The 14,980-nt window shown below is 34.1% G+C and overlaps 1 protein-coding gene across 9 annotated transcripts in view; it reads right to left on the bottom strand.

Annotated features, from left to right (window-relative positions):
• The window catches only part of LOC120777509 (serine/arginine repetitive matrix protein 2-like), a 162,220-nt gene that overhangs the window by 73,029 nt on the left and 74,211 nt on the right, over positions 1-14,980 (bottom strand). Inside the window, exon 1 of one of the 9 annotated variants that reach the window (XM_040108869.1) lies at positions 32-58. The exons of the other annotated variants lie outside the window; for them this stretch is intronic. The gene's annotated coding sequence lies outside the window, so the exon portion shown is untranslated. Of the gene's footprint in view, positions 1-31; positions 59-14,980 lie in introns of those variants that run through there. 9 annotated transcript variants of the gene reach the window in all.

Raw genomic sequence — 14,980 nt, 5'->3', positions numbered from 1 at the left:
TTGTAATTTTTAAGTAATTTATATCACCGACAATTTCGTAATGCCTCGTTTACATTAAGTAGATGGCCAAAGTTTAAGAGTACGCGAGGAAAGCACTTCAAATTTTAGCACACTTTTAATGAACCATAAATTTTAAAGAGACTAAAATAAAAGCACACGATTTGAAAAAATATAAATTAAAATGTGAAAAAGTAAAAATTTAAATATGAAAGGAAAAAATAAACATTTCAAAGTGTTCAAATATTTTTGACATTTTGCATTTCAAAATGCTGTGATTTTTTATTGTTGTGGTTGTTTTTTACATTTTTTTTTACAAAAACTGAAAATAATGATAAATTCGATTTTTGCGATAAGTAGGGCGCTTCGAGTAGAAAAGAAAATAAAAAAAAAATATTACAAAGATTTTGATATACAGGGTGTACCGTGTGGAAATTTAAAAAAATACAAAATATTATAAAATACAAAATATTATAAAATGCAAAATATTATAAAATAAAAAATATTATGTAACAAAAAAAATAAAAATTAAAGATAATCGAAATTTAATTCGGATTTACGCGATGATACAGGGTGCTTCGAGTGTAAATTTTGGAAAAGACTTAATATGCTACATAAAATAAATAATAATATCTCCGGTAAGTTGAAAACAAATTGACGATAATTTAGAGTTATATGACTATACAGGGTGTACCGTGTGGAAATTTTTAAAAATAAAAAATATAAAAAACAAACATTCTACTAATAAAAAAGTTAGAGAAACCCAAAGGTAAATAAATATAATGTTTATTTAGTAGTTTATACAGGGTGCTTCAAGTATAAATTTTGAACACATAAAGTATTGTAAATAAAAAAGATCATACATATTTAAGCCAAGTTGAGATTAATTTAAATAAAGACAATTATTTTTTTGATATTATACAGGGTGCCTTGGGTAAAAAAAACTATCGGTTATTCTAATTAAAAATTAATATTAATATTATTATTATTATTATTATTTATGGAAAATTAAAAACATATTCAATATGAAGAAGATAATTTACGCCATTTTACAGGGTGCTACATGTACAAATTTTCAAAATACAAAGTACAACTTTTAAAAACAAAATAATAACTCAGCAAATTCAAAAGTAAATTGAAGTTAATTTGGATATACGCTATTATACAGGGTGCTTCAAGTAAAAATTTTGAAAATTAAGGCCAATTTTTATTTTCAGGATTAACCAGCACGCAATTTTGAACATAAAATATATTACATATAATACCACAACAAATATTAATAATTAAAGAGTAAAACAAAATAAAATAATTTCAATCTAGCCAACTACATAGGGTGTCTCATATTAAAATATTTGAAAGTAAAAAATATAGTATTTAAAAAAATAATAATAATTCAGACAAATTTGAAAGAAATTGTAGATAATTTTATTTTGCATGAGTATACAGGGTGTCTACTGTGGAAATTTTGCAGTAAGTTTAGTGGTGCTTAAAGGGAAAATAATAAATAAAGCGAATTTGCACAACAATTCAAAACAAATTTGAAAATAACTTAAATTTTCATGATTATACAGGGTGGCTCATGTTGCAATGTTGACAATAAAATATATTATACTACAAAAAGATGGAAATAATAGGATAGAAGTGAAAATAGATTTAATATAGTTTAAATCTAAGGGTATTTACAGGGTGTACTGGGGGGAAATTTTCAAAATAAAATATATATTTAACCATAATAATTCAGAGAAATTCAAAATAAATATAATTTAATTTCAATTTAAATGATAATACAGGGTATTATCACGGAGGATGGGGTCATGTGTAGAAGTTCACGCAAGTGAGGATAGTTCTCTGATCGCCATTCACTTGGGAGTGGCCAGAAACGATTCTTTTACATATGGCTCAAGCAGCTCACGACTTCCGGTCTTTGACCAAGTATCCTCTGGGTAGCCTAAGAACATCCGTTTGAAGGCGAGCTAAAGTGAGAAGGCGAAACATCCCCTCGGCAGGGTTGTGCGCTGGGTTTGGGACCCGCCACGTAAAAAAAATACCCCAATGAATAGACGCAACAAGCCTCGGATGAGTGATCCCTCTTTTGATGACGACCATGGAAATAAGGACTACGAAAATCCAACGCAGGATAACTCTTGCCAACAGGTGCTAGTTCGGACTGAGTAGGCAATTGAGAAGCAAAGTCCTCTCTCGACGAACGAAAACCAAACTCTATAAGTTACTCATAATTCCCGTCCTGCTATATGGTGCAGAGGCCTGAACGATGACAACAACTGATGAGTCGACGTTGCGAGTTTTCGAGAGAAAAGATCTGCGAAAGATTTATGATCCTTTGCATCGCATTCGATGGAACGATGAGCTGTACGAGATATACGACGACATTGACATAGTTCAGCGAATTAAAAGAGAGCGACTACGCTGGCTAGGTCATGTTGTCCGAATGGACGAAAACACTCCAGCTCTGAAAGTATTCGTCGCAGTACCCGCCGGGGGAAGCAGAGGAAGAGGAAGACCTCCACTCCGTTGGAAGGACCAGGTGGAGAAGGACCTGGCTACGATTGGAATATCCAATTTGCGCCACGTAGCGAAAAGAAGAAACGACTGGCGCGCTGTTGTTAACTCGGCTATAATCGCGTAAGCGGTGTCTACGCCAATTAAGAAGAAGATAATACAGGGTATCTTGTGCGAAATTTAAAAAAAAGGGTAAATTTACGACAAAAAATAAACATAATTCTGAAAAATTTAAAGCAAATTGAATTTAATTTTAATTTAAGTTATAATACAGGGTGTCTCGGTAGAAAATAGTGAAAGTAGAACAGAAATATTTTCTTAAAAATATTATAATAGTTAAGAAAATTTTAAAACATGCTGAGTATCATTTTATTTTTGTCAATTATACAGGGTGCGTCGTGTGAAAATTTGGAAAATAGCAAAGTAGTGCTTAAAAACAACAATAACAATTAATCGAAATGGAAAACTAACAGAAAAAAATTTAAATCTTTATGATTATACAGGGTGTTTCATTTGTAAATTTTGTAAATAAAACATATTGTTCTAAAGAGTCATAACAATTGGAAAAAAACAAAATGTAGTCAAAAGCAAATTTTTATTTTCGCAATTATACAGGGTGTCTCCTGAGGAAATTAAACACAAAAAGCAGCAATAATAGTCATATTATAATTAAGAATATATAAATGTAGTTCTCAACACCAGCTCACAAAGGCATGCCAACACTTTGCCACAAAAGCAACAAAGCAATTAATTGCACACTTATACAGTAATGCTTGTAGCTATGTGCATTATTCAAAGTGGAAGTGGCTGCGGCTTAGTGGCGTCGTAAATGGGGGTAAAAGCGTATAAAATGTTGAAACACTCAATTTGTTTTAAGCCAGTCAGTAAGTCATTAAGACCACTTACTTACACACTAACACACTAACACACTTACACTTACACACTAACCGGCGAGTGGGTGGTAACTACAGTTATTTACTATTTTAACTGCATTTGTATGCATAGCTAAGTTGCAAAGTTGCTCGAACTCTCTGCTGGTGTTGCTGACATGTTTATTTGCAAAGTTTCATTGGTTGTGGTTGTTGCTGTTGTTGTTGCTTCGATGTTATTTTCGTTTCGCATTTTCTAGGTGAGAACGAGCCAGGGTCGTGGGGCTTAAATGAAATCTACTTGGCAAAGCATTTAAATGCGCACCTGAGCTGCCAACCTTTGCCGGCGACGGATGGACGCAGACGGACAGACGGACAAATAGTGAAATCATGTCAAGGTGATAGAAGGAGAAAGAGCCAGCGGCCGGGCGAGCGAGCGCGAGCGGGGTGGTAACACGGTGCAATTGCAATTTTTGCTCTTTTTGCCTTGCAACATCGAATTAAGCGCGCTATAAAATTAGTGACAGTGGGAAAAACGTGATGCAAAATAGGCACACACACACAGGCTCACACGCATACGTAAACGCCCACATAAAGATCTGTGTGTGTTAGTAGTTGCAGGTGTGCGATTGAGCTGTTGTCGTGCTAATTGCCTACAAATGTGACCGAAATTGGATTGGCAGGCGATAATTGAGGACTTTGAAATTAAGGTAATTTATAGGAGAGTATATACAATTATTTATTTGCATACATATGTACTTTAGTATACATATGGTATATTGTTTATAATAACATAACAACAATAATAAAGTTTATTATTAGAGATAAGAAACTTAAAAAAATTAGCAAAATCAGAAGAGAAATATACCTAAAATGGAAAGTGATTTACATTGTCGTATTTATTGGGTATAATTTCGTAGAAAAATTTAGATAAAAAAACCAAAAAAACCGATTTGACATTTTTTTATGATCATCTCAATATAAAGACAGTGAAAGAACTGAAATGAGGTAATAGTAAAATTTTGATAGCGAAGAAAGCGCATAAAAAGTTTTTCAGATATTCTTAACAAAACATAAGAGCACGTAAGAGTGAAGTTTTTCAAAATACAGACGAGCTGAAATTAATAAAATAGCCGGTTCTGCGATCTCAAATAATAGGAATAAAAACACAATTACGTTGCTAAGAGCTCCTAGACTCTTAGGAGTAGGGATGAAAACTATAGGTTACTGCTGATCACAAAGAGACTGGCACACCTCGATAAGTTATACCTTTAAAAATAATATACTAACATTTTAAATAAATATGTAAAATATTTTTTGATTTGCAGACTTCTCAAATCTAGCCGATCATTTTATTTTTAAACGCGCTTCTCTCGAAACAGCATTTTCGTTTTAGCTTAAGTGGTTATTCGAAGGCAAATGATACGATCACTTTCAATTACCAGTTGCCTTGATGAAAAATATAGTTTTGCAGTTCAAAAACGAAAAAAAATTCAACTTTTTTTTTTAAAGCCGCCATTTAGACAATTTTTCATTACTTTCAACAATAGAGAGAATTTTATTTTAGGTTTCATCCATGTAGAATCAGGGGTTAGGAGTAGTCAGAATTTTCAAAAAATTAATTTTTTTGGATTTTCGTTAAGTGTAATAAATATCTTAAAAATATTCTCTAAAAATTTCACGTTGATCCGATAATTAGTTTTTGAGTTATTCGACAAATAACAAAGAGAGCTCGGGCACTTCAAAGCGCTCGGGTGAAACTTTAAATGCGTTTTTCTCAAGGCTATGTTTTTTGAACTGGTGACAACTGTAACTAGAAAACTCGACTTTAATGAAATTTATACAGCTTTTAGAATAAATAATAAACTCGGGCCTGATCGAAGGATTTTTATTTTTTCGAAAATTTCGATTTTTTAACTGTTGATTTTTTCGCAAAAATTTAGAAAAAAAATTCCTGAGGCCGCCATTTTGTTAATTTTGAAAATAACAAAAAATCCTTCTATAAGGCCCGAGTTTATCTATTTATAAAACTAATTTTTTTTGTCCGATTGATTTTAGATGAATCTCCAAGGACTTATGCTTGTCACCGCAAGTACCTTTTTTGGAACTGGGTCAACACAAACAACTATAACTTTGGAAATTAAATTTTTTTTTGAAATTTTCGTGACTTCAAGTCAACACATACTATAATAATGCCATATTACTATTTTTGTAAAATAACACGATTTAATAGCAAAAAAAGATACTGAAAATTCTCATTTTTTCGTGCCTCTGATTATCCTTAACTTTAGTCCTACCCATTTTGGAGCATAAAATGTCTTCTGACTTGCTATTAAAAGGTTGGACCAGTTTAAAGTCCTTAAAAAAGTCCTAATTTTGGAAATTTATTGTGGGAGAAGAAGAAGGTCAAGAAAAAGTAGTAGTAGTAGGCACGGAGAAATGACTTATGTTTTACGAAATATGGTTGAACACTGTTCAGTTATAGTCGTGTTTTGGCAGATGAAGAAAAATGATCTTAGCGGAAATACTAGCTTGAATTGGTCGTAGTCATTCAACTATTGTTCGTCTTTTACAAAAAAAAAAAACAGAATAGAGATGTTTTGGAGCGTAGAAAGTGATCAGGTCCTCCTCGAAAGTCAACTGGGAGAAAAGATAACTTACTACGGCCATAAGTTTAAGCGATCACTTTAAAACTGCACTTTCATACACTTTTCTATACGTCGACGGCTTAAAGATGTGTGCTTATACGGAAGACGCCCTGCCAAAAACCCACTATGAACACCAAAAATGAAGGCTGCACGACACTATTGGGTTAAAATATATCACAATTGGGATCAAAATGGTTGGCAACAGATTATGTAGTCTGACGAAAGCCAAACCTAATTTTCTAAACTCACAAAATTTTGGTTTACGTGCGCCGTTCAAGTAGTTATCGGTTCCAGGATAATTATGGGGGGAGCTACCTTTAGAATTTTCTAAAAATTAAAAAAACAATTTCGCTTTAATAAATTAAAAACTATTCAAAAATATAGTCCCGAAGTTGCATTGGTTTACTCCGAATATTTTCGAAAAAAGGCCCTAGAACCATTGCACTTCATGCTGCGGTCTATACAACCGGATAACTTTGAGGCTCGTTTCCTCGAAACTAACTTTTTTCATCCGGCCGTCAAAATTGCGAGCGAATTATTTAACCGATTTACTTGCACTAAAGCGTATTTTATAGACAATCTTATACTCGAGTGCGTGATAGAGCGCTTTTCCGAGTAAAATGGCATTTTCACAGTTGTTTAAGCATTTTTATCTCGAAAAACGAAATTCGAAATTCTCAAAACCCTTCTACTAGTCACTTATAATAAAAGATAAAGATAAAAAAATTTTACTTTTCTCGTTTTGGAAAAGAAGCCTAGCCAGGAAGTTGACGGCCGCAAAAAAATGTCAATCAACGGGAACGTTGATATTTCCGTCATTTTTTTTTGACATAAAATAATTTTTTTTGTGTAGTTCAATAATGACTATTAATATGTATGCAAAGAAATCGAATGTGATCTGTTTTTATTCTTCCATAATAAAATTGGAAAAAAGTACCTTTTTTGACGGCACTAAAGATATCTCCCTAATTAAGTTTCCTTAAAGGCAAATAATTTGGCGCTGCTTTTCATACCATTTGGGACCCCTATACCTTGTTGATGCTATAATGAATCCAAAAAAAATATGCAACAGTGGTTAACAAGTAGCAATGGAAGAGCAATATCCTTAAATGGATAGCCTAATCATCACAAAATGGCTAAGTTTAGATTGGAAATAAATCTTGTATAAAACATCTATACCATATTGCTGTAGCTGATTCCATTCAGCTCGAATTTTTATTTTTAGTTGGTCAATATATTTAACAATCGAAGGATTCAACGTTGGTTTGGCCTGGAAACTAAACAAATTTAAACTGTATTCAGCACTTACGGCACATAATGATGTATGAAGTTGCTAGTCTCTATCTATATCCATAGTAAAAAAACCTCTAAATCTATAGTAAAAACCTTTTCTAACAACCCCAAATAAAATCAGTCAAGACTAGCATGCATTAGAATCTATAAGCCGACTTTTCGTTTATTGAAGCTTTCGGGTCACCCTATGCAGCACAATGATTTAATTTATAACAAAGCTGGCACATGAAAAACGTAGGAAAAATTAGGCAAAAAAACGCCCACAGCGAGAAGCATGTGTTTACTTGGTTACAAACATGAATATAAGTACATACGTAATTGTATATACATATGTATGTAAGCAAGTAAGGTGCCGAATTGACAACCGAAGGTGACTGCATAGCCAAATAGACCGTTAAGTGTCGAGACAATCAATGTTACCTTTTGATTTAACAACCGCGCAGAATAAGCAAGATAAAAAAAAATAAATATAACAAAAAAATGAAAATAAAAGAAAAAATAAACAAAACAACGGAATTTAAAAAAAAAATTAAAAAAAAGAAAAAATAAAAAAATAACAAAAACAACAAAATTTACAAAAACAAAAAAAAAAATAACAAAAATAAAAAGAATACAAAACCATAAAAACCAAAAGAAACAAAAGCAACAAACAATCAAATGCTCAACAACCTTACAATTACACTCGTCACTGCATTAAAGGCAACAACAATAATTGACATTTCAATCAAATTATTTTTTTTTTGCCGCTTTTAATTAGATTTCAATTTCGATTTCAATGGCAAAGTAGAACATACCAAATATGCAGAGATTTTCAGTTCACAAATTAGCACAATGACATGGCGTCAAAGGAAAATAAAATAAACAATACATACTTATGTACATACAGATAGCTGTTAATGTATAAAAACTGTTAAAAATAATTGAAAAAAAGCTTTGCGATTATTGTTGTTATTTTGCGCCTTTATTCATAGAAAAAGAATATTTTTAATACTTTTTCCATTTTTCTCGCCGTTGCCACTACGTTGCGTATACGCCGCGTGGGCCGCATGTACTTGTACCTACACAAGCATGTCGACAACAATGAATGTGGGTAAACATGACGCTATGACGTCACACGGCACGACACATTAACACCCAAAGGAAGTTATTATTGTTGCGAAAACAACAACAACAAAGGCAAAAATAAAAATTATGATATATGTATGTATATTAATGCAAGCAAGAGCAAAATCTAAGTAAAAAAAAGTACATACATGTTAAACATATAGTATATATATGTATGTACATACATATATACATGTATGTATGTATATGTACATAAAAAAATAATGTGCATTTCTGCCGCTAACTCTCAGAAAGTGCGCTAGTGAAATTAAATAAACTGTATTTTGCATCAAATTACACATATTCAGCACAATAAAAACGGTTTTCGCTTAGCCGCTCGCTGATACATAGTGTTGTGCTCTATTTTTCTGACAGTTATTCTTTCCTTTTCATTTCATTGTCGGTGTTATTGCTGGTGGCTTTGCATAACTGCTTATGTGTATCTGTGTGTGTGTGAATGGAGAACTGTTGCCGGCGGTGTTGCAACAATGCGCCTCGTGAACGCACACATATACATATACATATATACAATATATAGATTATACATATAAATCCACCATCCTATCTGTTTGGCTGTTCGTTTGTGCTCTCGTGTTTATAGCATCCAACACCCACATGCAAATAAACAATCGCGTGCATTGAAAATATGTTGGCATAAGTTGCCAATGTGGCAGCCGTCTGACAACTTATTGCTCAAATAAATAAGCAAAAATGCTTAACCCGCTTTTCATGCTGAGGAGGTATTGGAGATCGTTGGTAAATTAATTTAAAAATTCGTAAAGAATTTTAGAAACAAAACGTAATTAGCAAGAATTTATTTATCAAAAAATTAAAATTATCAAGAAAACCTTCATTTAGGCTCCAACGAAGCTATAATAATTTTTTTTGATCGGTCAGTTTGTATATCAGCTATATGCTATATTAGTGAGATCTGAAGATTTTTTTCGGAACTTGTAGCTCTGCCTTGGATAATAATCTGTACCAAATTTTGTGAAGATATCTCGTCATGTAAAAAAGTTTTCCATATAAGGACTTGAGTTTGATCGGTCAGTTTGTATGGCAACCATATGTTATAGTGGTTCGATCTGAACAATATGTTTGCAGCTTATACCGTTACCTTGGATAATAATCCATGTCAATTTTCGAGGTGATATCTCGTCAAATAAAAAAGTTGTCCATACGAGGACTTCATTTGGATCGATCAGTTTGTATGACAACTATATGTTATAGTGGTCCGATCTGCGCAATATGTTCGCAGATTGTACCGTTACATTGGATAATAATCCATGCCAAATTTCGTGAAAATATCTTATCAAATAAAAGGGTTTTTCAAATAAGGACTTGAGTTGGATCGGTCATCTTGTATGACAACTATATGTTATAGTGGTCCGATCTGAGCAATATGTTCGCAGATTGTAGGATTACTTAGGAAAATAAACTATGTCTAATTTCGTGATGATATCTTGTCAAATATAATTGTTTCTCTTACAAAGACTTAATTTTGAAGGGCCAGGTATATCGCATAGTAATCCAATAAAAGCAGCAAAAGAGTTTTCTTGGTGGAAAAGAACGTGGAGAACTTAATATGCACTGTCCAAGATATAATTATGCTCGGAATTTGTGGCAACACTACATTTAAAGTGATTCCGTTTGACGATCTGATACTTCTTAAACGCTTCGAAACAAATATTAGCGCGAAGTTTAACACGTAAAGAGTTTGATCTGTAGCTGAGATCTGTAGTATTTAACACGGGTATGAGGCAGATGAAGACTGTTGCAAGACTTTTAAATTTCTTACTTCTAATATTTGGAAAAAATCTGATATTTCTGATGAGCATTAATAATTTGGGACTAAAGACGTGATAAAGATAGGCCGCTTTATAATATGACTTATACAAGAATACTTCTTAGCTAGAACTACAGTTTAGTTTCTATTTTTCGGCCATAAAATTACCATATATCCTGTCTTTTCCCAGTTCTACATAAATGACAGTTATTACAGCGAGAATTCGGTCTTTCTTTTCGATTTATTCGCCTTAGAGATATTTTCAACACAAAATCGTACTGCCGTAATTCGAAGTTATCTTAGAAAATAGTGGAGTTACTACATATTGTTATAGCGGTACATTCGATAAGGGCAGATATCCTGTACAACATGATATTCAGTGAGGGGGAAGTATACTACTGATATTTTTGAAGATATACATATGTACATAAGCTATTGAACCTATCAATATACTCGGAGATGAGCAATTATACCAGTCAACCTTTCGTTAGTGATGGCAACCCCACTGGTTTTGGTAATTTTTCATCGAAGTTGCTTCGGTGAAAAGTTTTCAGATGCTATCAGATTTGCTAGCTTATTGGCGAACCGTAAGGGACTTTGTAGAGCCGTCTTTAAAGCCTATGAGCCTTTGAAAATTTTGGAAGCAAACATTATTGTATTTAGCATTTGAATACGAATACGTTAAGGGTCTGTAGAGAAAAAGTTAGCTAAATACACTTCCGGGTTTTAATGCGAAAAGTAGAGGGTAATAAAATTAATGAGACTCATGCAAAATTATCATTTTGGGGTTTTTTTAGTTCACGTCACGTCTAGTACGTTAAAATTATTTCCATAATTTTTAGAAAAAAAATATTTATCTCTAGACTATGTAAGATCACATGAAAGCGATAAATCATACAATTTTGACTCGTAGTATAGACACACTTTCAGTAAAGGCGGAAAGAGTGCAAAGCTCCATATAATTAATAATGTTTCGTCGAACTCTTCATTGTTCTTCTTTCGTCTCTCTTTTTTTATGGTTTCAATTACCGCCCACCACTACCCTCATAAAACTCGTGCGCCTCATTACCAAATAATAAATTCTGCTTCTTTGCATCTTTGTAGTTTTGTTCTACACTTTATATTTGTATTATGAGAATCTCTCCACTTCGTTAAATCCCAAAGCACTCAGTGGGAAGTGCATGCTCCAAATATAATTTGATTACTCAAGTGTGTCGTTGTGATTGTTTTTGCTCGGAGAAAAGTAAAAGCAATCAATGTTTGAATAACAACAAAAACAAAACTAAAGTTGAGTAATTCATTCATGATGTGATAGATTATTTATATTGTATTGAATAATGCTTATTTTGCCGTTATAATTATTAGTATCGATTTTGATCTACAGAAATGTGATTATTGGCATAAAATTAGAGGAAAGTGGGCCTAATTGTTGAAGGTAGAAAAGAAAAAATAAATATCATCTGATCAAATTTGACCCGGACGCATTCATTTGGATTGGATGTATCCTTTTATATTTTTAGGAACATCTTTTTTGATTTTCGTGTGAAGACCAGAGCCTGCAATGAAATGCTTGGCAACGTACATACATATGTACTTATGTAGCTGAGGACCCTACTTACATCAAATACATTATTTCTGGTGACGAAACGGGGATTTATGAATATAACATCGAAAAGGTCCGAACAAGTAGCCAATAACACTTCAAACTTAAGCCCAAACCGAAATCAGAATTGGCTCAAAGCACTGAAGATGAACCCAGTCGGAGCTTTTAACATGTGTGTGGAATATTGGAGCCTATTTTAAAAGCGATAATAAAGATTTGTGGTCAAATCGTGAAAATGTTTTTTTTTTTTTCAGTCCGGGTCAAATTTGATCAGATCGTGTAACGAGTGTGTGGAACATTGGAGCCTATTTTAAAAGCGAGAGTAAAGATTTGTGGTCAAATAAGAGAAAATGTTTTTTTTTTTTGTCAATCCGGGTCAAATTTGATCAGATCGTGTAACGAGTGTGTGGAACATTGGAGCCTATTTTAAAAGCGAGAGTAAAGATTTGTGGTCAAATAAGAGAAAAGGTTTTTTTTTGTCAATCCGGGTCAAATTTGATCAGATCGTGTATCTAAAAAATTCTCCTGCATTTTGCGAAAAAATATTTGAGCATAACGGCGCAAATATGTCGAACTATGTTTTTTGTTGTCAGTCCGGGTCAAATTTGATCAGATCGTGTATCTATAAAATTCTCCTGCATTTTGCGAAAAAATATTTGAGCATAATGGCTTGCGTATGTCGAACTATTTTGGTATTAGAAAATAGCCGACACTGCGCTCCAGCGCAATGCAGCCAGCGTCGATGTGACAAAGAGTGGGCGTTGCCACATGCGTGACTGATTGTTTATGAATTGTAAAATTTTCGCATTCAACGCGAAATTCCAGCACGAAATGAATACAGCGACGTTGCCAAAATAAACAAACACACACATGCACAACAACAACAAAAAGACGCTAGGCAGATGCGCGCTGCCGTTTGTATGGCTCATTGAGGAACGTAGAAATGTGGCAAAAATTGCATTTGAAAATATGAAAAAAAACGCAAAACAACAAAAAAACTGATTGTAAGTAATAAAAACAAGTCATGATCTGTGCACTGACAGCGCAAATTTATAGAAAAGTCTTTAGGCAAATGATGAAAACATTTTTAAATTTAGGCACAAAATTCAAAAAATTATTGTTGTTGCAGCCAATTGCGCCGCAGCACAGTATGTGGAGAAAAAGCCGCTACATATGTTCTGCTTTGATATAAAATTTTCTAGATACATGTGGTCGCGCCTGCGATACTTATGTATTTTTAGAGTGGCGTTAAAGTAGCTGCAGCGGCTGCTCCCATTCGGCGGCCAAGTAGCGCAATGTCAATGCTTTTCACAGAAAATAATCACAATTTCACACAGGCCAGCGTTGGCGTGCAATATGGCTTTGGTGGATGCGGCCAAACGCATCGAAAATTATTTTCTAAATTTTCCTTAAGAAAAAAGTGATTTATCTCGTGGCAAGGGAAAGTGCAGAAAGCTGTGCGAACAGCGAGTGGGTGGCTGAATGACAGAAGATTCATGAGCGCTTGCTGCATTCTAAACTAAACAGAAGTAAAAAAAGAAAAGATTTTCAAATAGAAATTGCGATCGCTGTGGTTGCCACCAAATGCACAAGCATTGCAGAGAATAGAAATCACAAACGGAAATTTCACGCATAGCAATAAATAAACAAATAGATTAACAGAATAAAATTATAACGGGTTACAATAAGCATAAATAAAGCAAATTAAGCTTCAAGAATAAAATAATGTCGGATGGTGTAAAAATTTGTCTATAATTTATTCAATTTATTATTACATTATTAAAGAGAGGTTAAAGAAGGCAGCAGTTGCCTCATGCTGCTGTTGAGGAGCTATAGGGAAGAGGTGGGACTCATCAAAAATGGTGTCAAGCCAACAATGTCTATGGTGTATATGTACGTCCGGAGGAGGGTGCTCGAAAAGGCTATACGCGCTAAGAAGTTTGGAAGTGTTAAAAGATCGGTTCAGATCGGTATCTGCGATGTACTGCGAACTACACCAACAGCACTTAATGCCATTCTACACGTACCCACCGAAGTTAGGTACCTTAGGTACTAAGAAGGTCGCCCTACGGATCAGAGAAGCTGGATATATGAAGGGGTTCAAACAAGATCACGTCTCCTTTAATAGTATCCCGAAAAACTTGGGCCATTACGAAAGTAGAAGTTACTCCTGGTGGCTGTTTCTGCGCTCAGATACCTACTACGAATACGTGGACGGGGAAAAGTCGCTGGAGAAGCAGCGTAGAAAGATTTTTAACCGTTGAGTCGAGGCTAGAAGGGAAGGTTGGAGCTCTCCGCCAAGTTTAGCTTTAGGCTAACGCACTATTTTAGTGCTTTTTCAAGCAGAAGTGGTACTGCTGCAAAGTTCACGTCTTTTCAGGGCAGATGTGAGCATTCACTGCGACAGCAGAGCAACAATACTAGCGTAGAGCTCGCAAACTGTGTGCTCAAAGGAGTGAGGAGTGTCTAACCTCACTAGATATAGCGTCGAGCTAATTCATTATCAGCTTCGATCGAATGTCAGCGGAATCGCTGGAAATTGCTTAGCCGATGAGTAATGAGAACGAATTGGATCCGTTGTCATCTTGCGTTCTACCACTGGACCTATGAACCTCTCGTGCGCTTATTACATGTTTGTTGAGTACGATTGCGAGGTCTTTCTGGCCTAGAGTAGTATGTAGAAGATCTACTGAACTGCTTGCCTTTGCAAAGTTTATCTTGCCGCAATCGTACGACTTCTTACTATAAAAGCGGAGTCCAATTGACAGTCAGCCGAGTGGACTGCATATGGTGAACCGATCAAATCAGTATTTTGGGATGCACGACTATCATTAAAAGAGAGAGACCATTAATAACGACTATGACATTATGTTATTGAATGTTATTCCATTTGAAGAAGAAGAACCACCTGTTAAAATGTCTCTAATTTTTTAATAATTTCGAAGTACTTTCACCAAGAAGAATACGAATTTCTAAGTAAACTTAGCAACAAATCATCAAAGCTGGCGGTATTTGAGGTGAAGACAAATATTGGTTGTTAGCTATATAAGGCCATCGGATGGACGGTTGTGAACTATAAAGCCGAAATCAGGTCATCTGGAAGGAGATCTCTTGAAGTCGCCTCAGGAAATAATATCTCAGTAGTATTTCCACAGTGATG

This window comes from Bactrocera tryoni, chromosome 5 (assembly GCF_016617805.1).
Source record: "Bactrocera tryoni isolate S06 chromosome 5, CSIRO_BtryS06_freeze2, whole genome shotgun sequence".
NCBI classification, from domain to species: Eukaryota; Metazoa; Arthropoda; class Insecta; order Diptera; family Tephritidae; genus Bactrocera; species Bactrocera tryoni.
Note: the sequence above shows the minus strand (reverse complement) of the source record. Positions and strands in the feature narration are given on the sequence as shown.